We start from the raw sequence: 25,226 nt of genomic DNA, 5'->3' as shown, positions 1-25,226 counted from the left end.
TAAAACAACTTTCACTGCTGGAAGACAAGGCTCTATTCTCAGCCAGATCTCATGCCTGGATGACCCTGAATTCTTACATAACATCTGCACCCCTAAAATACTTCAATCAGGGTTACCCTAAAACTTTCAAAATAAAGTTTTTAAAGATTCGCCTGGGCATCCTACTGTTCGCCGAACACCTCCCACCATGGCAGAGGCATGCTCACCAAGCACTTGCAGTTTTTGCGACACTGGCCCAGGATACATTTTGCACTTAATCTGCACATGCACGGCACTGGAGCACGAGAGGATGCAGGTGCTAAAGTTCCTGCTCAAGCAGTTAGGGATCTGCACCAGGCAGCAAGTGGTGCTGGCATGTTTCGACTCAGGGGCCACACAACTGAATGGCAGAGTGGTCAAAATCCTTACACTGGCAGAAGAAAACAATGTGATCGAACATCATAGGAGCGTTCAAACCACTCCATCATTAAGCAGACAATGAAGAACCCGATACGTCAACCGGAAGCTGCTACCTAAAAATCAATTTTTACCACTAAGAAAAAAGCCTGTCAAGATGGAAATATCAATCCTGCCACTTAGCTATTAAAACAAGAGCCCCATCATGATGGTTAGTGTGGCCTGCAATATAGTATTGTTTTTGTTTAAATCTTTGTTCTCTCTTCTATCACTTCTCTTGCTTCTGTCTGTACTTCTCTTGGCACTTTCTTTACTCCTCTTGCTTCTTTCTGTACCTTTCTTCTTCTTTCTGTACTTCTCTCGTCTCGTTCTGTATTTTTTTCTTCTTTCTGTACCTTTCTTCCAAAAGGGGATCTCTTTCTTCCTCTTTCTATACTTCTCTCGGCGATTTCTGCACTTCTCTTGATTCTTTCTCGACCTTTCTTCTTCTTTCTCTTTCTGTATCTTTTTTCCTCTTTCAGCACTCCTATTGCTTCTTTCTGCTCCTCTCTTGCTTCTTTCTGAACCTCTCTTGCATCTTTCATCACTTCTCTTGCCTGTTTTTGCATCTCTCTTGTTGCTTTCTATAGATGTCTTGTTTTTTCTGTGACTCTCTAGCCTCTTTCTGAACCTCTCTTGCCTCTTTCCGCATTTCTCTTGCCTTTTGCTGCGCTTCACTTGCCTCTTTCCGCAATTCTCTTGCCTCTTCCTGCACTTCTCTTCCCTCTTTCTGCACCTCTCTTGCTTCTTTCATCAATTCTTGTGCCTCTTTTTGCACCTCTCTTGTTGCTTTCTATACCTCTATTGCTTGTTTGTGGGTCTTGCTTGCTGCTTTCTGCACCTCACTTGCTTCTTTCTTTATCCCACTCTCTTCTTTCTGCAACTCTTTTGCTTCTTTCTGCAGTTCTCTTGATATTGCTGCTCCTCTCTTACTTCTTTCTGCACCTCTCTTGCCTCTTTCTGCACCCCTCTTATTTCTTTCTGCACATATTTTACATCTTTCTGCACCTCTCTTCCCTCTTTCTGTGTCTCCTATTGCTTCTTTCTACACCTCTCTGGTTTCTTTAGGAAAGCTCTTGATTTTTTCCCTATCTCTCTTGCCTCTTTCTGCACATTTTTTCCTCTTTCTTCTCCTCTCTTGATTCTTTTTGCACCTCTCTCGCTTTTTTCTGCAACATTATTACCTCTTTGGGAACCTCCATTGCCTCTTTCATTACTTCTCTTCCTTCTTTCTGCACTTTGTTTGCTTCTTTCTGAACTTATCACAACCTTTTTCTGTACTTCCCTTGCCCTCTTTCAGAACCTTTCATCTTCTTTCTTCTCTTCTCTTGCTTCTTTCTGCACCTTTGTTTTTTTTCTGTACTTTTCTTGCTTCTTTATGCACTTCTCTTATCATTTTTTTTGCAGCTTTTTCCTCTTACTGCACCTCTCTTGCCTCTTAATGTGCATGTCTTCCTCTATATTCTCCTCTCTTGCTTCTTTTTGCACCTTTCTTCCTTTTTTATGCACCTCTCTTGCTTCTTTATGCACTTATCTTGTTTCTTTCCACACTTTTCGTACTACTTTATGCACCTCCCTTGCTTCTTTCTGCACCTCTCTTGCTTCTTTCTGTACCTCTATTGTTTTTGTTTAAATCTTTCTTCCCTCTTTCATCACTTCTCTTGCTTCTGTCTGTACTTTTCTTGGCACTTTCTTCACTTCTCTTGCTTCTTTCTGTACCTTTCTTCTTCTTTCTGTACTTATCTTGTTTCGTTCTGTATTTATTTCTTCTTTCTGCACCTTTCTGCCTCTTTCTATACTTCTCTCGACTCTTTCTGCACTTCTCTTGATTGCTTCTTTGTGCATCTTGCTTGCTGCTTTCTGCACCTCACTTGCTTCTTTCTTTATCCCACTCTCTTCTTTCTGCAACTCTTTTGCTTCTTTCTGCAGTTCTCTTGATATTGCTGCTCCTCTCTTACTTCTTTCTGCACCTCTCTTGCCTCTTTCTGCACCCCTCTTATTTCTTTCTGCACATAGTTTACATCTTTCTGCACCTCTCTTCCCTCTTTCTGTGTCTCTTCTTGCTTCTTTCTACACCTCTATGGTTTCTTTAGGAAAGCTCTTGCTTTTTTCTCTATCTCTTTTGCCTCTTGCTGTACCTTACTTACCTCTTTTCTAACTCACTCTCTTCTTTCTGAACCTCTTTTCCTTCTTTCTTTACCTCTCTTGCTATGTTTGCACTTCCTTTGCATCTTACTGCACTTCTCTTGCTTCTTTCATCCTCTTTCTTCTCCTCTCTTGATTCTTTTTGTACCTCTCTTGCTTTTTTCTGCAACATTATTACCTCTTTGTGCACCTCAATTGCCTCTTTCATTACTTCTCTTCCTTCTTTCTGCACTTAGTTTGCTTCTTTCTGAACTTATCACAACCTTTTTCTGCACTTCCCTTGCCCTCTTTCAGAACCTTTCATCTTCTTTCTTCTCTTCTCTTGCTTTTTTCTGCACCCTTGTTTTTTTCTGTACCTCTCTTTCTTCTTTATGCACTTCGCTTGTCGTTTTTTTCTGCACCTTGTTCCTCTTACTGAACCTCTCTTGCCTCTTTCTGTACATGTCTTCCTCTATATTCTCCTCCCTTGCTTCTTTCTGCACGTTTCTGACTTTTTTGTGGACCTCTCTTGCTTCTTTATGCACTTCTCTTGTCTCTTTCCGCACTTCTCTTACTACTTTCTGCACCTCCCTTGCTTCTCTCTGTACCTCTCTTGCTCTTTGCTGCACCTATATTGTTTTTGTTTGCATCTTTCGTCCCTCTTTCGTAACTTCTCTTGCTTCTGTCTGCACCTCTCTTGGCACTTTCTTCACTTCTATTGCTTCTTTCTATACCTTTCTTCTTCTTTCTGTACTCTCTTGCCTCTTTCTGCATTTCTCTTTCTTCTTTCTGCACCTTTCTTCCTCTTTCTACACTTCTCTTGACTCTTTCTGTACTTCTCTTGATTCTTTCTGTATCTTTCTTCCTCTTTCTCCACCTTTCTTCCTCTTGATGTGACGAAATACGTTATCTTAGGGACAATTGGTCATTTTCGGTCTTGTTTGAAAACTGTGATGTTATATACAATGTTTTCTAAATTAAAAGGATTTTTTTTTGTATGAATCCAAATCTGTTTGTCACCAGTGATATAATGATATTATTCAATGTGGTTTGCTTGTAATGGTTACATATAAGTACAAATAGGGTTTTCATTTCTGAGTGCCGGGATATCGGTATATTATATTGTTCCTCACAGTGACTGTTTGCAGGATCTGTGTATTTAGGCACTTATGGTAGTAAGGTGCAATTTTATCCCGAGTGGCACCACAAACAAATGGCTTTCTTGTCCTTTGTGAAACGGAGAATATTATTTTGACTACCCAGTCTGATTAAATATATTACCTCCTGAGGTGCGTTCTATTATACATTACTACCGCTCAGGGGTAAAAATGACTATTCCCACTCCTGAGAGTGCAACAGTCAGGAAAGTGTTGTATAGCGTAGGAGTAAAAATCACTATTCCTACTCCAGAGAGTGCAACAGTTGGGAAAGTGTTGGATAGCGTAGGGGTAAAAATTCCAATTCCATTTCCAGAGAGTGAATCAGTAGGGAAAGTGTTGGATAGACTAGGGGTAAACATTACTATTCCAACTCCAGAGAGTGCAACAGTAGGGAAAATGTTGGAAATCATAGGGGTAAAAATTACTATTCCCACCGCAGAGAGTGCAACAGCAGGGAAAGTGTTGGATAGCGTAGGGGTAAAAATTACTATTCCAACTCCAGTGTGTGCTACAGTAGGGAAAATGTTGGATAGCATAGGGGTAAAAATAACATACACATAATTAAAATAATTTTTAGTAAATATTGATTTAATTATTAAATACCAATAAATTAATTATAAAAACCAATAAATAATTAATAAAAAATATTTACCAATGAATAAATATTGAACAATTACATTAATGATACATGATAAATGGCAATAAATAATCATTATTAGAAATTAATTTCCAAATAAAAATTAATTACCAATAAAGTTGTTTTCAATACCAAAAACAATAATTATTAAAAAGTATTTTCCAATTAATAATTAATTAACCATAAATAATTATCAGTACCCAACAATAAAATTAATAGTTACTTAATCAGAATTAAATTACTTCCCACCCTATTCCCCTATAAACTCACAAAACACTCCAATAATACATCAATACACTTAATATAATTACCAAGTAATACATTAATAAAACATAATTACTAATTAATAACAATTAATTACCAATTAATAATTATTTAATAATACATTTATTATCAATACCAATAAATAAATAAAAAATAATTACTTCATTACAATTAAATGACTTCCTACCCTATTACCCTATAAACCCACAACCCTCTATGGTACTAAAACGCATAATTTACTTAAAAAAAACATTACTAACTTCTAAAAATGTTATACGTATAGTCAAAACAGTACAATACTTAACAAAAATATAAACACAAACATGTAAAATACATAGTTAAGTACATAACACTAATATAAATAAAGATTTTAGTAATATCGATATTACTAACTTTGATATTAACAAAAACAATATTTCTTACCTTCAGGTCGATATTCTGGTTGTCGATATTCCTGATTTCGATATTCTGTACCTAATATATTTACAACTCAATATTACTGTAGGTTGATATTTAAAACTTGATATTTAGACTGTGTACCTTTTTTCTATAACTCTTTCTACTTTCTGCACTTCTCTTTGCTTTCTGCACCTTTTTCCTCTTACTGCACCTCCCTTGTCTCTTTCTACACATTTCTTCCTCCTTCTCTCCTCTCTTGCTACTTTTTGCACCTTTATTGTTTTTTTCTTCAGCACTATTACCTTTCTGCACCTCACTTGCCTTTCATCACTTCTCTTGCTTCTTTCTGCACCTCTTTTGCTTCTTTCTGCGCTCATCTTCCTTCTTTCTGAATAATTCTTCCTCTTTCTGCATTTCTCTTGCTTTTTTCTGCACCTTTCATCCTTTTTCTGCACTTCCCTTGCCTCTTTCTGTACCTATCATCTTTTTTTTTCCTTTCTTTCTTCGCATTTATTGGTTTTTTTTGTACCTCTCTTGCTTGTTTCTGGACTTCTCGTCACTTTTTCCACACCTTTTTCCTCTTAATACACGTCTCTTGCTTCTTTCTGTACCTTTCTTGTTTTATTTCTGTACCTTTCTTGCTTCTGTATGCACTTCTTTTGCCTCTCTCTGCACTTTTCTTGCTTCTTTCTGCACCTCCATTGCTTCTTTCTGCACTTCTCTTGCTTCTTTATGTACCTCTATTGTTTTTGTTTTCATCTCTCCTACCTCTTTCATCACTTATCTTGCTTTTTTCTGCACCTTTCTTCTTCATTCTACACTTCTCTTGCCTCTTTCTGCATTTTTCTGCCTTCTTTCTTCTTCTTTCTATACTTGTCTCAACTCTTTCTGCACTTCTCTTGCTTCTTTATCCTCTTTCTGAATTGTTTTTCTCTTTCAGCACCTCTCTTGGGAAAAACGTGTTTGGGGTCCCCCTTTTACCTTGGCACCTGCTTGACAGGTCACTCTGAAACTTTCAACACAGCAGCTCAACTGAATAAACAAAAACTTCACTGGATGATGTCATCAGTGATGTAATTTGACATATTATCAGTTATGTCATCAGTGATTTCACTGACCATGTCATGAGTGATGTAATATGTGACGTCATCAGCAGTGCTTTACAGGGGTGTGAGTTAGCTAACTATAATGGTGGAATTTCTCTAGTTTTCTATGAGTAAAATGTCACCTAACTATAATGTTCCAGTAACCTGTGTTTTTTTCAATGAATATATATATATATATATGTATATACATATAGATCCAGATGCAAATGCAAAGAAAGGAAAGCTATACAGGCGGGCTGGGGCTTATAGGCGACGTCACTGCCGTAACACACCACAGCCTTCATGTCACATCCAAAGCGCAAAATCAAGCCCTCCAGACAGACGTCAGGTAAGAAAGTTTTAATCTTCAACAGCCAAAGCATTACCCGTTTTGACCCCCAAGTGGGTCTTAATCATATGCTAATGCGAGGGTCATTGACAATGGAATATAAATACACCTAGGTCATCAACATTGAAGAAGGAATGCAAGTGCACCACATGCCATTTTCAATAAAGAGTGTTTTTTTAAGTATCAGGTGCCAGGCAACATTTTTACTTATTTAGTACTCTTTTAATAACATGGCTAATGCCCACTGTTAATAAATATTCGAGTTTTTGTAGTCCTGGTTAGAAATCCTGTCCTTCAATGGACTACCATGTCAATAATGATTTGCAAATCTCTAACAAAGTCACGTAATGTCCTTCATTTTTTAAAAACCTTGGATGCCTTAATAAGCCTCAATAAAAGCAAACTGCCACATGCTAGCTTTAAAAGGAACACTTCCATGTCATGCTGAGTGGCAGTGAATCCCATTTCCACTGTTAGGCACTGTTCCTCGTATGCTCATTGTTCCAATTTTCAATGCAGCAGCGTGAGAGTTATTTCACTCTGTCTGACTGTGAGTGAGTCCAGCAACTCAAGTAAACCCTGTCTGCCTAGTGAGTATTGAGAAATCTCCAGCCTGCAGGCCTCCTAACAAAACAATGGCACCGTTATAGCGAAATCCTTCTTTCCAGAATTAGAGCAGCCGTCGGGCCTCCCGTTACATGTAGATCCTGAAGCAAATTCGACAAAAGGAAAGCCCATCCAAGCGGTCTGGGGCTTGTAGGCGATGTCACCGCTGTAACACAGCACAGCCTTCACGCAACATCCTAAGTGCAAAATCAAGCCCTTCAGACAGACGACAGGTAAGAAAGTTTAAATCTGCAACAGGCAAAGCATTACGCCTTTCGACCTTCAAGTGGGTCTTAATCATATGCTAATGTGAGGGTCATTTTATGAGCCAGAAAAAGTTTTTACAACTCAGAAAAGGGCTTTGGTGATCCAATCAGAATCACAAATAGGAGTGAGTGTAAATGAGCTGCTGTTCTCGTATTTGAGTCACAGTGAGGTGCTCCAATGGCTTAAGATTGCAATTAAAGTTATAACCATTGATCAATTACTGTCACATGAGACCGGGTGGTAACTGAGTTGCTAAGAGAAAGCCGTCCCTATTGGAATTGCATTGGCAGTCTCAGGTGAAAAGATAGTTATTTGGCGGGCCACTATTTTCTGGCCCTAGTTTCATTTAATGTACTAAGCATCACATGTCCCTCTCAGAGACTTGGCACCTCTAAGAAAAGTTTATATCGAAGGGATGGAAATCAGGGAGGGAGATGTGTATTCTCAGGCATTTGTAGGGTGGTACAAAATTTCAGCTGCTTCATTAATATTAATGACACAGGAGTTCTTGTGACCACCAGCAAAAATACATTTTTATATATGTCTGAGTGGTATAGTAGATTGATAGCATATCAAAATGCTGAGCAAGTCAATGTGCATAAACATTACTGCTTTGAATCCTTCCTGATTGTACATCAGGGCCTTTGAATCCAGGCCCGATGTATAGTTTAGAGGAGAGGGCACTCCGTTCCAACCGAAACGCAATACCCTCTTTGCCAAATTGAAGGTCCATCCGCTTCATTTAAAGTCAGGTGGACTTTCCGTATATTTGCTACAGAGACTAATCTGTCTCCGCCGCACACCTCACCTCAGATAGTGTAACACAGTAGTGGCCACTGATGGGTTTTCCAATTGTCTGCACTACTTATTCAAAGAGGATGCACAAACGGCAAGCTTTCACCGTCTGTCATCACCAGGTAGAACCTGGCAATCAGGGGCAATGAAAACTGAAAAATTACCCCAACACTATGGGAGAATACTCCATGGCAAGGTGATGATTGCTTTTATTTATTTACCATAATAAATTGGTCCTGGGAATTTTATTTTGAAAATTTGAAAAAATTTTGAAAGTTTGACGCAAGTGACCCCAGTTCCTGGAAAAAGCAAGTAATAGCTGTTGGGCTGGCGGACTCATCTAAATTTGGCAGCCAGAACACCTTCGACATGGCGGAAGTATTGTACTTTGCCACGGCAACACAATCCCTCTGCCAAACTCTGAATCTAAATATATTAGGTTTTGGTACAGAAAGACATACATAGTACTCAACTGTTCACAAACTCCTGTTCACAATATATATTAAAAAAAATAGGAATAGCACAAATTTTGCGGCTGGAGAACTGCATACTGAATTGCAAGCTACCTACAAAACTGTCTTTCAGAAAACAAACAAGGTTTCAATGCGAGTCAATTTGCAGTTGGAGCTCAAATGTGTCTTTAACTCATTTTTAATACACAACACAGCTCCGCAGTAATTTGCCTGACATGATAGAATGTTGAGGTAAGTCCTAATGTATTTCTATGATATGATTTTGAGTTATTTGTAATTGATGCCCAATTTATTTAATCAACGTTCAATATAACAATTGCTCAAAATAATGAAAAGAAGTTTTCATTGCACATCAATGCGCTTTGCTTACCTAGATTTGTCCTCTGGTGGCCCTTCATTTAACCCGCCATTGACTATTGTAGGCGGATAAAATAAAACAAAACAAAACAAAAACACAAACTGCATCATTCTGGCAATATATTCTGCAAGAGAAGAGCAAGATATTCTGCAAGAGGAGATATATGCTGGAGGCTGGAAGCTGATCTTTCTTTCAGTGGTTTAAATGTCTGGTGGTAGCCACGCCCACTCCTCTTCCTTCTCGCTATTAGCTTAAAGCACACGACAAGCCTCGCCTTCCTTTCGAGCACAGCACTAGCTAAACATGAGCACAGCAACAGCTAAACATGAAAGAACATAATTGGATGGCATGACTTTAGGCATCCTCGATCACATTCCTTTCACGTAGGTAATGGTAGGCGCTTCAGATTTCTTTAACCAAGATGAGATAAGGGTTGTGAAAAGAATGAAGTGCAAATCATTCCTATACACATTTCATTTTGAAGAATATTCTTTCTGCACCATTCTTTTCTCCTCAGTTGTGCATGGGACCAGGGTCCGACTGGGGCAGCAAAATGAAATTGACCCATAAACATTCAAAAATACAGTCCACACACTGACCCTTCAGACCAGCTCATTGGGCGCTACCTGATTGCACTATAGGCCACTACAACTCTGTGTGGGGGTGGTAAACAGTGCATAATCTGTGTAAGTGTAGAAGATTTTGTTTGTTTAAGGAGTCCACTGTTGGCACTGCTAAGTGATGTGGCTGATGAATAGTTTCTCTCACCATCCTGATCTTCCTGTTTCTTCTCAATATTGCAGGTTATTTTCTATTCCTGTTACTACCCTTTGTCACTGTATTCCTGTCTTTCTTTTCTTCTGCCTTTCTCTCTTTTGCTCTGGGTCACTGGAGGCTCGGCCCAAAACAGCACAGGCTGTATATGTTCCACTGTCTGCCTTCTCCACCTGTCTCAGAGAGATCCTTCTATACTTATAAATCACTCAAGAAAGAACATTTCCAGATGTGACCATAGTCAGCTTTACAGCTGTTTATGTCAGAGCTGTTTTCTGGTTAGTATTAAGGTGTGAAGTCACAAGACAGAAGTACTAGAGCATTCCACATAATTTTTTTAATTGTCTTAGTGAAATACCTTCAAATTAAATATGAGGAAAATAAATGTGACAATACATGTAGAGTAATGAAGGCCAGCAGTTATGTTCGATACTCTTTAAGTTATGCAGGAAAAGAGTGTCACTGCACATTTGCATATAGTGGTATAATTGATGTGTTTATGTATTTAATTATGCTAAAAACTATAATGGATAATGGATAATGGATACAGGGCACAAAGAGCCTTGAATGAACAATGGAGTTAACTTGTAAAGGCATTCCAACATATGCAGGTATTTGCAGCATATTTTTAACCTCCAGATAATGTTTTACCATTATCTTGTACACCAACAGGTTCCCTATGGATTCTCCATATTCCAATTATTTACCTTTATGTTGAATAAATTGAGCAGCAGCTTTTTTGTTTTCTCATTGCATACCTCTGCCCTTAATACTACAAGCTGCTGATATATCTTGCCCCCATTATATGCAGATTTTTTAATAGCTGTTGCATGAGCTCTCTCTGTACCCTTCCCAGTTTTTCTCCCTCTAGCAGTTTTACCTTGCATATATATCTTTTGGTGACATACAGAATAGTACATTCTCTGATATATGTCTAAGAGTGTCAAAGACTAAATTTAGTTTAGCAGTTCCAATATTGTGTTTTAAAAAAAGTTTTTTATTTTGTTCTCATTCGCCATTAGATGTTCCCAGAGCCATTTCAATCTCTCTGTGGCCCTCCACTTGATTGGTACCGACATGAGAGTTCTGTATCTAAATGGATGCACTTTACACAGAACCTCTCTTTCTCATATTTGGTTTGAACTATTCCTCTCACTGGGCAGTCCCCGGAACGGACCAGAGGGGTTAAGTATTCCAATATAAAGCCTTAATCATTGGAGTAATATGGCCCTGGTATTACTGCTATCGAGCCAATTCGTGCAGCGCTGGCAAAAATCTATTTTCTCACTTTCCACTTTCGAAACTGCCCTGTTTAACTTCATTGTATATTTAATAGAAGTTAGCCAGACCAATATTGTTGTAAACAACCTCAAATATAGATTGAGTCATAAACTCTAGGTAAGCTGAGCTTTCAAGAGGCATTTGAATCTTAAGTAGTTCTAAGTTGTGTTCAGAATTGTCTTCGAATCCATCTGGATATAAATATCGGATTATATAAGGTCATATCTATCCAAGAGTATAGCTAAGGGACACCTGAGTAATATGTATACCTTGGCTCTTAACGATAGACATATCTCCAAAGGTCCACAAGTTCAAATACTCAACTGATTCCTTAAAAGGCTTCTCTAATTCTTACCAACTCTTACCTTACTATTTGTTCAGTTGATTTTAGAATCCATTAAGCAGGTAAAATCACCATTATTTATTTTTCTCTGTTTCGCGTTCACAAGTTAACCTATGCCTGAGTAGCATCAGTATTAGGCCTTTGCACCCCACACACTATAAAATAGTTTGTTCTGTATGTATATGTACAATTGCACACCGCCAATATGCATCTGCCTTTCTTAATTTCCCTGATTTTACCACCTGTCTTGTCTATAACAGCTACACCCTTTGTTGAAGATTGTTGTCTTCACAAAAGTAGTATACCTCAATTGCCTTAATCATGTCATGATGTGTTTCTGTTGGACATTTGATATCAGCCTTATATTCCTTTACATGTTGTTGTATTGTCCTCCACTTTTGGGGGTTATTGGACCCGCGCATGGGGGAAAGGGACAGTTTTAAGGGCTGTGGACAGTTTAGACCTCAGGATGGGGGGCTGGGTCTGGGTACTTTAAGGATGTAGGGAGCAGTTGTTTTTTTAAAAAGTTTTTTTATTGAACATAAACCAAGCTTCAGCTCAACATAAATTCAGAACTGACATAGTAGGAGAGACATATGACACAGGTTTCACAATGCATGGTGTGCACCCCATCGTAGTTACCTGCTATTGGATAATCTCATTCTCTTGGCATAAACAATAACATCACTTCTCTCAAGCCAACACAAAACATTCCCCATGGCATCTATCAATGGCCTCTGTTCTTGGCCCAAATACTCCATATCTTTCCAACTTTACGTGGGCATCCCCGGCTCTGATATATCGCCCGTTCAGCCCCGTAGCACCCTTCTAGGTCTTTCTTCCAGGATGTGAGAATGAGGGCTGTTACTGCTCGGGTTATGTTTCTCTTGGCCACTCCTCCCACCAGGGCCAACCAAGTCTTGGCCCATTGTCGCCACGTCGTTTCCCCAGTCACTCCCCAGATGAGCCACCTTGGTTCTAGCGGGACACTCTCACCCACCACTTTCATCATCACTCGGGTTATACCTTCCCAATACTTTTGAATCCTGGGGCATGACCAAAGTATATGAAAGAAAGACCTTGTCTCGTCACAACCCAATACTCATTTGTCAGACTCACAAGTGCCCGTTCGAAAGTAAGCTATTCGGGAAGCATTGGATCTATGGAAAATACGGAGCTGAATCGTGCTCTTATAGCTATTTCCCGGGGAGTCTGTAGTGCCTCGGCCCAATCATCGTCCTCTAACAGGCCCACGTCAGACTTCCAAGCCTCTCGCAGCACGCCCAAACAGTCTGGGGAGTTGTTAATCAGTTCCCGATTAGTCAGAGAGATTGCCTTATCGATCATGGGATCCAGGAGGAGGCGGTCCTCAAGTGGCGAGTATTCTGGTAACAGGGATCCCTCTTTCAGATGACAATGAAGTGCATGGCACATCTGTCGGTATCATAGCTACTCCCCCGACCCCATTTGGAACTGCTCCTGCAATGTGTCAAAGTACAACATTTTCCCGCCCTTCCAGACATCCCTCAAATGGTCAATTCCTATAAGGCTCCATTTCTGAAAGCCATGTCAGCTCTCCCAATTGATCACCCTCCCAGAGAGGGGTTTGTTCTGCAAGTTTTTTTGCCCTCCCAGTCGTTTTGGTTGCCCTATGCCAGACTTCAGAAACTGTTCTGGTATGTACTGGGAGGAGCGAATTACCTCTCCCTTTCTGGTCTAGTTTTGTTAAGTAACTGTTAGTGCTGAATGCCAAATACCCAAATACTTAAACGTTTATTTAGGGACCAATTCTGAGCATGCCGACGTCAGAGGCGGGAGCGCCCCTGCCAATGACACCACCAGGGATTCATCCCAGTTGAAACAATATCCTAAATTGGTCCTGACGGACTGTACTATGTGGATGAGGTGATGAAACATTTGTCTGGGGCTGTGGGCATACAACAGAATGTCATCTGCGTATAAAGATATACGTTCTTCCCAGCCAACCCCTAGGTCCAAGACTCTCACTACTGGGTCCCCCCGTATCCATACAGCCAGTGGTTCCAGTGCCAGTGCAAATAGCATCAGCAAAAGCGGACATCCTTGTCGGGTGCCCCGATAAAGCATAAAGGATCTGCAAATATTGCCATTGACACTAACACGTGCCATCGGGTCGGTATATAATAGACATATCCATTGCTGTATATTAGGGCCAAATCCGACTTTATCTAGGACAGCAAATAGGTACGCCCATTCAATACTGTCAAACACCATCTTCACGTCGAGTGACAGAAGTGCAGCCGGTATATCCATGCGTTTCTGAGTCAGCTGCATCATGCCATAAATGCAACGCAAATTGAGTCTAGTGCTCCTGTGTGGCATGTAGCCAGATTGATCTGGATGTATTAGGGACTGAATGACTGAGATTAAACAGTTAAGTATGACTTGAGCTAATACTTTGGCCTCGAAATTCAAAAGGGAGATAAGTCTTTATGAACTGCAGAGATCATGGGGTTTCCCTTTTTTAAGAATGATCATTAGGGTCGCCATGAGTAAATCATCCAGGAACACACCTTCTTCTTTTGCTCCGTGAAACATGTCAAGCATGTGCTGGGCTAGTTTGCTTGCCACACATTTAAAGATTTCTATTAGAAGCCCTTTGGGGCCGGCGCCTTACCTGATTGCAGATCTTGTATGGCATTTTTGACTTCCTCTACCCTCATGCTCGAATCGAGGGTGCCTCTATAATCTTCTCCAATTTCCTGCATGTTCAAAACTTTTAAAAATTCAGAGGACTCTCCCTCCTCCTGCGTAGTCTGCGATAGATAGACATTTTAGCAATAATCTGCAAACACCTCCGCTAATTCGGCATCGGTGCCATCTCGCACACCATCCTCCGTTCTAATTTCCGAGACCCAGTTGCGTCTCCTACTTGTCATTCAAGCCACGCGATGAGCTCATTGGCCTAGATCATAGACCTTCCTCTGCGTTGCCAGCACGTGCGCGTGAGCAGCGTTTTCTTCCAGGTTCCTAAGCTCTTTCTGTTTGAGTTTGAGTTTAAATGAGCATTTGATAGTACTCATGGGATTCGAGTACGGCGTCAATTCAAGAGTTAGGATCTCCCGCTCAAGGGCATCACATTGTCCGCATTTTTCTTTGCGCCTAATGCTACTGGTTGCCTCTACAAATTCCCTGGCCACCACTTTGTATGCTTCCCAGAGTAAACTGTCAGACCGTATGGAGCCAACATTTTCAGCAAATATTGGTTAGTGCGCTCCCCAAACTGGTCCCTAAATTCCTGGTCTCTAAACAAGGTGGGGTCTAGTCTTGGCGGGAGAGACTGCTCTCACCGCAGCCCGCACATATGTACCTCCACTGGCGAGTGGTCCAAGGTACCACGAGCCCTGTGGCATTCCCCTCTGAAGAGCCCCACCGAGGCTAAGTGTGTGAAAATATAGTCTGTTCGCGAGCAACTCCCGTTGGCTGCAGATATGTGTGTATATTGTCTCAGGCCAGGGCTATGACTCCTCGAAAGGTCTGTCAGTCCCAATGCTTGTACAAACGTAGACAGAGACCGTGATTCCCTAGACCGTGGTGGATGCCTCTCCCTATCCATGTCCAAAGACATAGTATGATTTATGTACCCCCCAGGATCAGGGTCATCTGTGGTAAGTCAAGTAGCAGCCAACTAAGATCGGGAAGTATAGTGTCATGTAACCTCGGAGGATTATAGATACCTGTCCCTCCCATGTCCCAGAGAGGGTTACAAAGCAACCCATATGGTCATAGCACGTCTGCTTTATGACGAGGGAGACCACATTTTTAATGAGTATGGCGGTGCCCTGGAGCCAGTCTTATCTCTCAGAATGTCGTGTCGTCATGAAGTGTGTCCTGTACGGTCCCTCCCTTCCCTCCAATCCCACCCTCGTCCCTGCCCCCCACCCATTCAGATAGTCATAGAAAGCACGAAATCATGGGTCTCATCCCATCTGAAATGGAAAAATTGTTCTGAAGCATGCACAACTCACTAAACTAAAAAACAAAGAAACACCCATAACAGTACCCCCCACCCTGCAACCCTGCCTTTTGTGTCTAAAACTACCCACATCCCCAATAGCAGGGTACCTGTCGCCCCGATAACTAAATATCAAATTTAGGGCTGCCTGGCACCCCCACCCAAGAGCATTCTCCCCCTGGGCCTGCAACTCTGCCCAACCACATGTGAGGGCTCTTGTATCGAATAAGAACTCAGTTCACCCGGCCATGTCCCGATCCTTTGTAGTGAGAACAGGAAGGTACCATTCTACAACAACAAAAGGAAAAGCTATACCTTGAGTTCGACAGTAGACAAATAACAGATGAGCAAAATGAGTCAAGTCCTTCACTTTCCAGCGCGTGTTGCACCACTTGCGGGGCTTGCAGATCGAGAACTTCCGGATCTGGAAACGGACCTCACCCTCTCTCTGTGACGGTTCGAGGATTCCAGGGAACAATAGCTGTTTCCTCACCAGTCCACATATTCTCGCTGACGATTAATTTGGGGAAGGACACCTGTTCAGAAATTGCTGAGCCTCCTCCGGTGTCGTGAAGAACCAGGATTTGTCACCTTCCACAACCTTAAGTTTAGCAGGAAAGAACATCATATAGTTAAGTCCCTTGTCTCTGAGGGCGAGTTTCACCTCTTCGAAGGAACGATTCTCACGCTGTACTTTCAGGGTGCAGTCCGGGAAGAACCGAATTGCCGCACTCCCATAGGGGAGATCACCTTTGACTCTGGACGTTTGTAAAATTGCGTCGCGGTCCTGGAAGTTCAGGATACGCGCGATGATGGTTCGTGGAGAGGCCCCAGGTTTTGGTTTAGGGATCGGGGCTCTGTGTGCCCTTTCCACGGAGAGCAATGGTGACAGTCTCTTGGGCTTGAGGTGGTTTAAGAGGAGGTCTTCCATAAAGAGGTCCACACTGGGGCCCTCTGCCCCTTCAGTCACACCTACCACCCAAATATTGTTTTGACTGGCCCTCCCTTCCTGATCGTCCAACTGCAGGGCCATTGCCTTGTGTTGGTGCGCCAGCTTTTGAACACAGTTCTCCAGTTTGCCTGTCTGCGCTTGGAGCTCCCCTATGTGTTCCTCCATTGCTGTTACTCTTTCAGACGTTTTTCGCATTTCTGCCCTCATGAGGTTCATCTCAATTGTGACCTTATACATTTTTGTTTCCAAGTTCGTCCCCACTCTCTGTATCCCCACAATGATAGAGCTGTGGGATGGTTCTTCTCCGGTCAAATCCTTGCCCTGCACCCCTTCTTCAGAGTAAAACTGTCACAGAACTGCATACTTATCCATCTTATTAGCCTGTATGGCCCCTGAGGACCCCTTCAGTTTCATCATAGCGAGGAGTGTCCTTTGGGGGGACCGATGGACCTCTCACTACTTCACCCGGTCTCTCCGATTCACCCCCATCCCACTTCTGGCCTCCAGATGTCAGTAGTGTCCAGCACCAGGATGATGGCACTCTCCTCTTCCAAGTCCCCCAAAAGCACTGCTTAGTGCTCACGGGAGCCAGGGAGGTCCCAAGTTCCTGACACCAAGGGAGATCACGCGCTAAACATTGGTGAAGCAAGGCCCACAATCTTACCTCACCCACGATCCAAATAACAGCACGCTCTCAGTTCAGGAAAACCAATATTATTGTCCAATGTTACATGTTTCGAGAACCAGTCTCTTGATCACATATTTATATGTATTGATAATTATTTATTGTTAATTAATTAATAATTGGTCATTAATTTTTATTAATTGGTTAAAAAATATGTTATTACATTTTTGGTATTGAAAATTAATTGGTTGTTAATAAATTATTATTAGGTAACACGTTTTTAATAAATAACATTTATTGGTATTAATCATTAATTATTTATTAAATATTTTGTAATTGGTAATTAATTTTAATTAATTTTAAATTGGTATTGATAATTAGTTTATTATTATTTAAATATTAAATCCTTACTTTCCCTACTGTTGCTCTCTACGGAGTGCGAATAATAATGTTTACCCTACTTCTATCCAATGCTTTCCCTACTGTTCCACTCTCTGGGGTGGGAATAGTAATTTATACTCTCCTGCTATCCAAAGCTTTCCCTACTGTTGCACCCTCTGGAGTGGGATTAGTAATTATTACCCTTACACTATCCAACACTTTCGCTACTGTTGCACTCTCTGGAATGGGAATGGTAATTTTTACATTCCCGTTATCCAACGCTTTCCCTACTGTTGCACTCTTTGGAGTAGAAATAATAATTGTTACCCTTCCGCTAGTCAACGCTTTCCCTATTGTTGCACTTTCTGGAGTGGGAATAGTAATTTTTACCCTTCCGCTATCCATCGCTTTCCCTACTGTTGCACTCTTTGAAGTGGGAATAGTAATTTTTACCCTCCCGCTATCCAACGCTTTCCCTACTGTTCCACACTCTGTAGTGGGAATAGTAATTTTTACCCTCCCGCTATAGAACGCTTTCCCTACTGTTGCACTCTCTGGAGTGGGAATATTAATTTTTACCCTCCCGCTATCCAACGCTTTCCCTACTGTTGCACTCCCTGGAGTGGGAATAGTAATTTTTACTTTCCCGCTATCCAACGCTTTCCCTACTGTTGCACTCCCTGGAGTGGGAGTAGTAATTTTTACCCTCCCTCTATCCAATTCTTTCCCTACTGTTGCACTCTCTGGGGTGGGAATACGAATTTTTACCCCTACGCTATCCAACGCTTTCCCTATTGTTGCACTCTCTGGAGTGGGAACAGTAATTTTTACCCTCACGCTATCCAACGCTTTCCTTACTGTTGCACTCTCTGGAGTGGGAATAGTAATTTTTACCTTTTAGCTATCCAACACTTTCCCTACTGTTGCACTCTCTGGAGTGGGAATAGTAATTTTTACCCTTACGCTATCCAACACTTTCACTACTGTTGCACTCATTATTAATTAACATACAAATTATTACTTTATATTTTTTAATTATTATATATTCTTTATTTTTATATTTAAATAATATGTTTATTTATTTCTATATATGTCAATATAATTTTAATAATGTTCTAAATATTTTATAATTAAGATTAATGATTATTTTATAATATTATTAAGTAAATATATATTAAAAAAATAAAAATTACATTACATTTATTATTTTTACATTTTAAGCTTTTTAACATTATTTTAACTATGTTTTATTTAATTGTGTTTAATATTTAAATACTTTTATAGTATTCTTAATATATTTAAAAAATGTGATGTTTTTGTTAACTACATTTTAACTTTCTATATTTTTTAATTGATATTTTAGTACTTACCTGTTTGTAAATTGGCATTCTATATTCTGTCCCTCGATATTTTGGAGTCGATATTTTGGTAAGTCGATATTCGGTTCTCAATATTTAGTCACTGAAACAAAATAAACGCCAACTCTGCCATCATTTTCCACTCCTAATAACTCTATCACAATACCCACTCACACCAGTGCAATTCTTGTTAACATCTTATCTCTAGTACGTAATCAAAAACCCCAAAATCTGATTGGCTCTACTGTATCTTTAGGGCTATGCTTCGCAAACCCAGAGAGCATCTTTCCAATGTAATTACCTAAAATGACTCAATGTTTAAGAAGTAACTTTCCATTTTTCCACCAATTCTGGTTTTTTTTCAAATTTTTTAAGAAATTCTGGCCTCTTCTGATGAGTTTAAGCCAACAAGGTTCCTTCATATAAGCAGTACCCCCTAGTCCTTGCAATGGATATGTGTACTTTTGTAGATTCTAGATTTGTTCAACATTTTTGCTGCTGAAATCTCATGTCTGATATCACAAAGAATGCTATCCATTCAATGTAGCAGGCGAGGCAGGTTTGGTTTAAAAAAAGATTTATTATCTCAGAATGAAATTACCAATATAAATCTACGCTGTGTACCCCCTTACATTTGAGACATATCTTGTGAATGGTATGTGTGAGCCTGCTGTAACTGGGAGTCACAATACCAGTTTGATAGATCTGCAAAGGCTTTTCTGAAAAGATCTGCATCAAAGGACGTGTCTCTTTCCCCTTCCACCCCTCGTCAACTGCAAAAATATGTAGGTCAATTTTCCAGCTCTTCAGTTTTATTATGTATTGCCGCCAGCATTGCCTGCTGCCCAGGGACCATCTCTTGTATTCTGGTATTAACTTCCTCTATTTCTGCCAATTAGTTTTGCTACATCTATGATTTGATCTTGTATGTTCTCAATCTTTTCATATATGCCTTGTACACATGCCTGTGACTCCAGCTGTTCCTGTTTTACTCATGTCTATTGAGACACTCTCCTCACAGTGTCTCTGTATCAATTGATACATTTGTATCATGGATGGCTCGCATCCATCCTCTACAGTTGATATATCGTTACTAATGCTAGTACCCAATAAAGATTGGTTTTGCCCTTTGACCTATACACTCTTTGATGATCAACCCATCTTTTTACTTTTGTAACGGCTGTACACTTTCTGCTTGTGTCAGTATATCCAGATTTATAGTTTCCCACTCCTGCGCTGATATTACTATCCCATCAGAATTTGTATATTCTGCAATCAGACCATGGCTGTTCTGTTTGCAGCTGTTTGTTTTCTCTGGGGTACTATATAAATTGGTGCTGTTATTATTAACACTAAGTTTGGCATTAGACTCAGCCTTTCGTGTTTTCTCATTCTCACTAGTGTTATTGCACCCATTGTTTGCACCATGTTTGGAATATTTAAATCACAATTTTTCCAGAACATTAATTCTCTTTTCTATTGGTCTAACATCAGTAAAACTTTGAGGCTTTTTTCCTATGTTGTTTTACTTATTTCCGAAGTTCCTGGTGGATTTCAGGTGTCTTGTATGCTATTTTAAAAAAAGCATACTCTGTACCCAACTCAAAAAGGAAGATTGTCTTGGAGTCATTCTGAAGTTATCTGATTACTTTAGCGTAGCTACTCTTGTAATTATCGGGGGAAGACACCCCAAGCCATCCTGAAGTATGCATATAGGGTGAAATATTTTAATGAGGTGGCTCTAGAGTAATCACAGAAACTACTCAAGGCTTAGTTCCTGATTTCTTCAGTGGAAAACATCTAATGATCATTTACTACTGCAGGGTGATACCATGATGATTTCAGGATTAGATTGGATTACCACAGGATGGGTTCCTGATTCCTTCAGTGGAAAATGTGTGATGATCTTTGTTGTGTCCTAGACAATTATTTCTGTTTCTGGCAAGTGCATTTGCCAGAACAAAAGCCTGCAGGAACGTGGAGCTTTGTGTGGGATTCTATGTCTGGGGGCTTGATGTCCCTTACTGAAGGTGCAGTGGTGGGTTGTCCCGTGTCGCAGGCAGCTCGGTATAAAATAATACTTCATATTTGGATACTAACCTGCAGTAGATGAATTTCTTGCAGAACACCACATTTTAGATGGTAACGAGTGTCAGAGCTGCCAAAGAACCCATGCATCAGTCACGCCCTAAATGGAAAAATAACTAAAAACAAGGCCTTTTGATTTCAGGCTTCTTTTTGACTTCCACATTTGGTTCTGTGTGGTCCTTTCACTCAACAAGTGTTCTCCGTACTCTCCTAACTGCTGCTATACTGTTTGGGCTTGCCTGGTCCACCTCAGCTAGTTGACATCTGCGTTTCAGATGCATTCCATGTCTGTTGGAAATTTGAGAGGATCCTGGGGGGGACTCCACGTACCCACCATTGGCCTACGTCTATTTTTGAGAATGCCTTCTTACTTAGCAATGTGCATTCCCTGGTTACTGATGCACTGTTGCTGTGCCGGGTTTGTCTTCCTGGTTACCATTGCCAATGTACAGAGCTTCACATTTTGGGTGTGTGTCCTGCCTCCTGTTTTCAGAGGCAGCATTGAGTGTCCTTGGAAATAAAGTGTTTTCTCAATTCCAGTTTTTTGGAGGGCACTCACTGACACGCATGGCTACATGATAGTGTGTGTAGAGCAAAAGGAATTGCTAACACATTTTTTAACACGGATATGCACGGTTTGACTGTTGGTTATGTACAGCTGTCATTATTAGTTTTATGGCACTTCTTGTATTGGCTCAAACATTTTTTTAGGAGAAGAAATAGTTATGATTTCTTTTCTTGTATAGTGTATTCTCTTAGCTTTTTTCTAAGGTGCAGTGTATTATCTATTGCATTGCAAATTTCTGCATCTATAATAGGTGGATACAATACAGTCTGTAAATCTCCCTTCATCATTTTTGGAATCACCTGGAGGACCCCCTGAAGGATGGAAAAACTGTTTTGATGCTTTTGAAACCTATTTAGGGGCTATAGGGGCGTCAAGGGTCTTTCCTGAATGAAAAAAGTTCTTATTACTGTATTCCCTGGGGTTTGAAGGGAGTGTTATTCTTAAGCATTTACCCAACTTAGAAGGTGCTGAGGTAGAACAATTAGATGACTATACAGAGTGTGTAAAAAATACATAGTGTGTAAAAAAATTGGAACAACTTTTGATATTTAACCCAGCATAGTATTCTTAAGACAAAAATTTCTCATGGGGAAGCGAATGGCGGGGAGAAATGTTGACATATAAATATGTTTCAGCCCCTAGAAAACTGGTGGCAGGCTCTCATTTTAATGCATTACAGATCAGTTGGTACATCACCACTTTATTTGTCAGTGCTGTAACAAAGCTATTAAACAGAAATTGCGGTCTTTAACTACCCCTACGCTGAAAGAAACATTCAGTATAGCCAAGAGCATTGAAACATCCCAGATATCTGTTAGGGAATTTGAGAACGAAAGTCTGGAACTGTGAACACTGTTCAGCAGAAGGTCAAAGGTCTGTTAAAGACTATTCAAACAAGGGCAACAAAAGATAGGATTTTATTTTTAACAAACTAATGCATGTTTTAGGTGTGGCAATCCTTCACATTTTAAGAGCTGATGTCTTGCCCAGTGAGGAATATTGCATGTAGGTTTGCAATTAGTTAGGGCACTTTTCCAAAGTGTGTCACAGTCAAGAGAAATGGGCAGGTTGAAACAACCCTGTAGATGGTAATTTGGCAGATGATGTTTCTGAAAAACATTTGGACAGACTGCAAGAAGATCTACAGGACATGGTCTTAGTGATCAGTGATGACAAGGTGGAGTCAGGTGATCCATCCACCTGTGTGGACCTGTATGTGGATGTCTCAATAGGAGACATACAGCCTGATTCATGTACGGGCCGTTTTGCGTGGCCTTAATAGCGAATCATAGCGACTCGCTATTGAGGACACGCAAAACGGTATTCATGTAGGAATTGCTAAATAAATAGCGATTCCTACATGTTCTCTATTTGCGAGTAGAAAATTGCTACTCGCAAAAAAAGGAATAACTCCCCATTCATTCCTATGGGCCAAAAGGCCCATAGGAATGAATGGGGAGTATCCCTTATTTGCGAGTAGCAATTTACTACTCGCAAATAAGATAGCGATTTTAAGGGTGCCAGGGGTGTCCAAAGGACACCCTGTAGCACCCTAAAATGCACATTTGAACAGGTGTTGCGCACACACATGTCCAAAGGACATGTGTGTGTGCAACATGCAACTTAGAAAAATGCTTTTAAAAGCATTTTTCTAAGTTTTTGCTATTTACCGAGAGATCTGACCTCTCGGTAAATAGCGGCCCAAATTTGCAAAATCGCAATTTTTGAAAGTGTCATGAATAGCATTTAAGGAATCTCTAATAGAGATTCCTTAAATGCTCATTCTCGCATATTAGCTAATTCTTCATTAGCGATTTTTGCATTTGGGATTGTGAATCCCAAATGCCAAAATTGCACTCGCAAAAGGCAAGATTCTGAGAATCTTGCCCTTTGCGAGTGCAATTTAGCTTCATGAATCAGGCTGTTAGTTGTTAAATTGCTGATGGACTTGGGGGCAAGAATAAGTATGATGACTCATGTGTCCTACAAAGGGTGTTGTGTTACTTTTTCTGTTTTTTTTTAGGATGTGTTAATTTTCAGTGGGAGGAAGATTTTTGGGAAGGTGTATGTTGCAGTTAAAGGGTTGTGTTTCCTGGATTAATTTCAGTAGGTTTTGTTCAAGATGATTTTAAGACTTGGCACAATAGACCAGGTTTCAATTTTGGATATAGGTAAAGCTAGTACTGTGAGTGGCTGTAAGTTTGAAGATGTGTGTACATGTTTGCCTAGTGTGCTTTCAGATAGTTTAGGGACTATGAAGGGGTTTCAACAGAACATCAAGGTTAAGGAGGGGTCCATTCCTGTCAAACACGAGCTGTGGAATGTGCTGTTCTCAGTGAGGGAGGATTTGGAAAGAGAGTTTGTCAAGCTGTGTGACAATGGAGTCATTGAACCAATTGAATCTTCGCTTTAGCTACCTCTTCTTGGGGTAGCCTGCAAAAGGAATAGTGAACTCAGGATTTCTGTTTATCTACGCAACTTAAACAGGGCCATTAGGTTAATTTGCACCCGCTTCAGAAGATTTCCGACTTGTTAGCCTCCGTGTCAGTTGCAAAGTGGTTCAGTAAATTGGACCTTGCCTCTGCTTACCTCAAGGTGATGTTGGAACCCGAGTCAAGACACCATACTGTTTCGTCTCTCCCATGGGTACTTTTCAATATTGCAAGATGCTGTTCAGGTTAGCCTCAGCAGCGTTGGTTTTTAAAAGGAGCATGTACCAGTTGTTGAGGGACGTAGATGGTGTAGTTACTTACCAAGATAATGTATTAATTTTTGCTAAAACTAAAGAAGATCATGAGGTAATTCCTAATCTGTTTCTATTTGTACTCCAGGAAAATGGGGTATTGTTTATGATTGGCAGGTGTACATTTTCCAAAAACAGAATGTAATACTTAGGTCATGTGGTCTCGGGGATGGTATTTCTTTCATGAGCATGTGTGAATTTTATTCTCATAGTATTCCTAATTATGCTTCTCACATTTTACAGTTAATTAAACTTTTGTAGAAAGATACCAAGTTTAAGTGGTATAGTTCATGTCAAGAATCATTTGATGGGATAACGAAACAATTGAAAAGTTCTAAAATGTTGAATCCTTTAGATCCCAAGCTAGCATGTTGCATCACTATAGATGCTTCTAGTTATGGTTTGGGTGCCATTTTGACACAGGAGAATGGGTCAGTAGAGAACACCATTAGTTATGCATCCAGGGTGTTGAGGGAGGCGAAAACTCATTATTCAACCATTGAAAAGGAATTGCTGGCTTATTCAATTCAAACCATATGTCTGGAGTACTAAGTTTACAGTAAAAACATATCATGAGCCCCTGGTTACCATTTTGTTTAGGGAGGAAATTAAAGAAGAAACAACCAGAATTTCAACACTGTCGTCCAAACTGTTACAATTTCTCTTTTATATCATACATTCCAAGGGGGGCAAGAATTTGCAGACAGATTTTTTGTCTCAGTTCGCTATTCAGGAAGATGGTGTGGAAGATGTAGAGGCCATGGAGGTAAGTTGTTTGGTTGCTTCATTGGATCTGGAGGAAATATGTGCAGTTGAAGAGTGTGAATGGCGACAAGGATGTAGTTATGAAAGTTGTGTCGGGTGTGTTGCTAGGGGGTGGCCTAGTGAAAGGTTACTTTCTAATTCATGTCAGCCATTCTGGTAAGCTGATGATGAACGTTCTGTGGATGATGTCTACCTTCTATGAGGTGATAAGTTGGTACCACCTATGGGGTTAAGTTTGAGGTTCATAAAGGTTGCTCATGAAGGACACTTGGGAGTCACGTTCACAAAAAAAGGTGAGGCCCACTTTATGGTGGCCTTTTATGGATAAAATAAATGTAATGGATAGAAAGGTTGAGTCGTTTGTAGGTGAATGTGCGGTATGTCTTTCTTCAGAAAGGGGGT

The sequence above is a fragment of the Lissotriton helveticus genome, chromosome 10 (assembly GCF_964261635.1).
Source record: "Lissotriton helveticus chromosome 10, aLisHel1.1, whole genome shotgun sequence".
Classification (NCBI taxonomy): domain Eukaryota; kingdom Metazoa; phylum Chordata; class Amphibia; order Caudata; family Salamandridae; genus Lissotriton; species Lissotriton helveticus.
Note: the sequence above shows the minus strand (reverse complement) of the source record.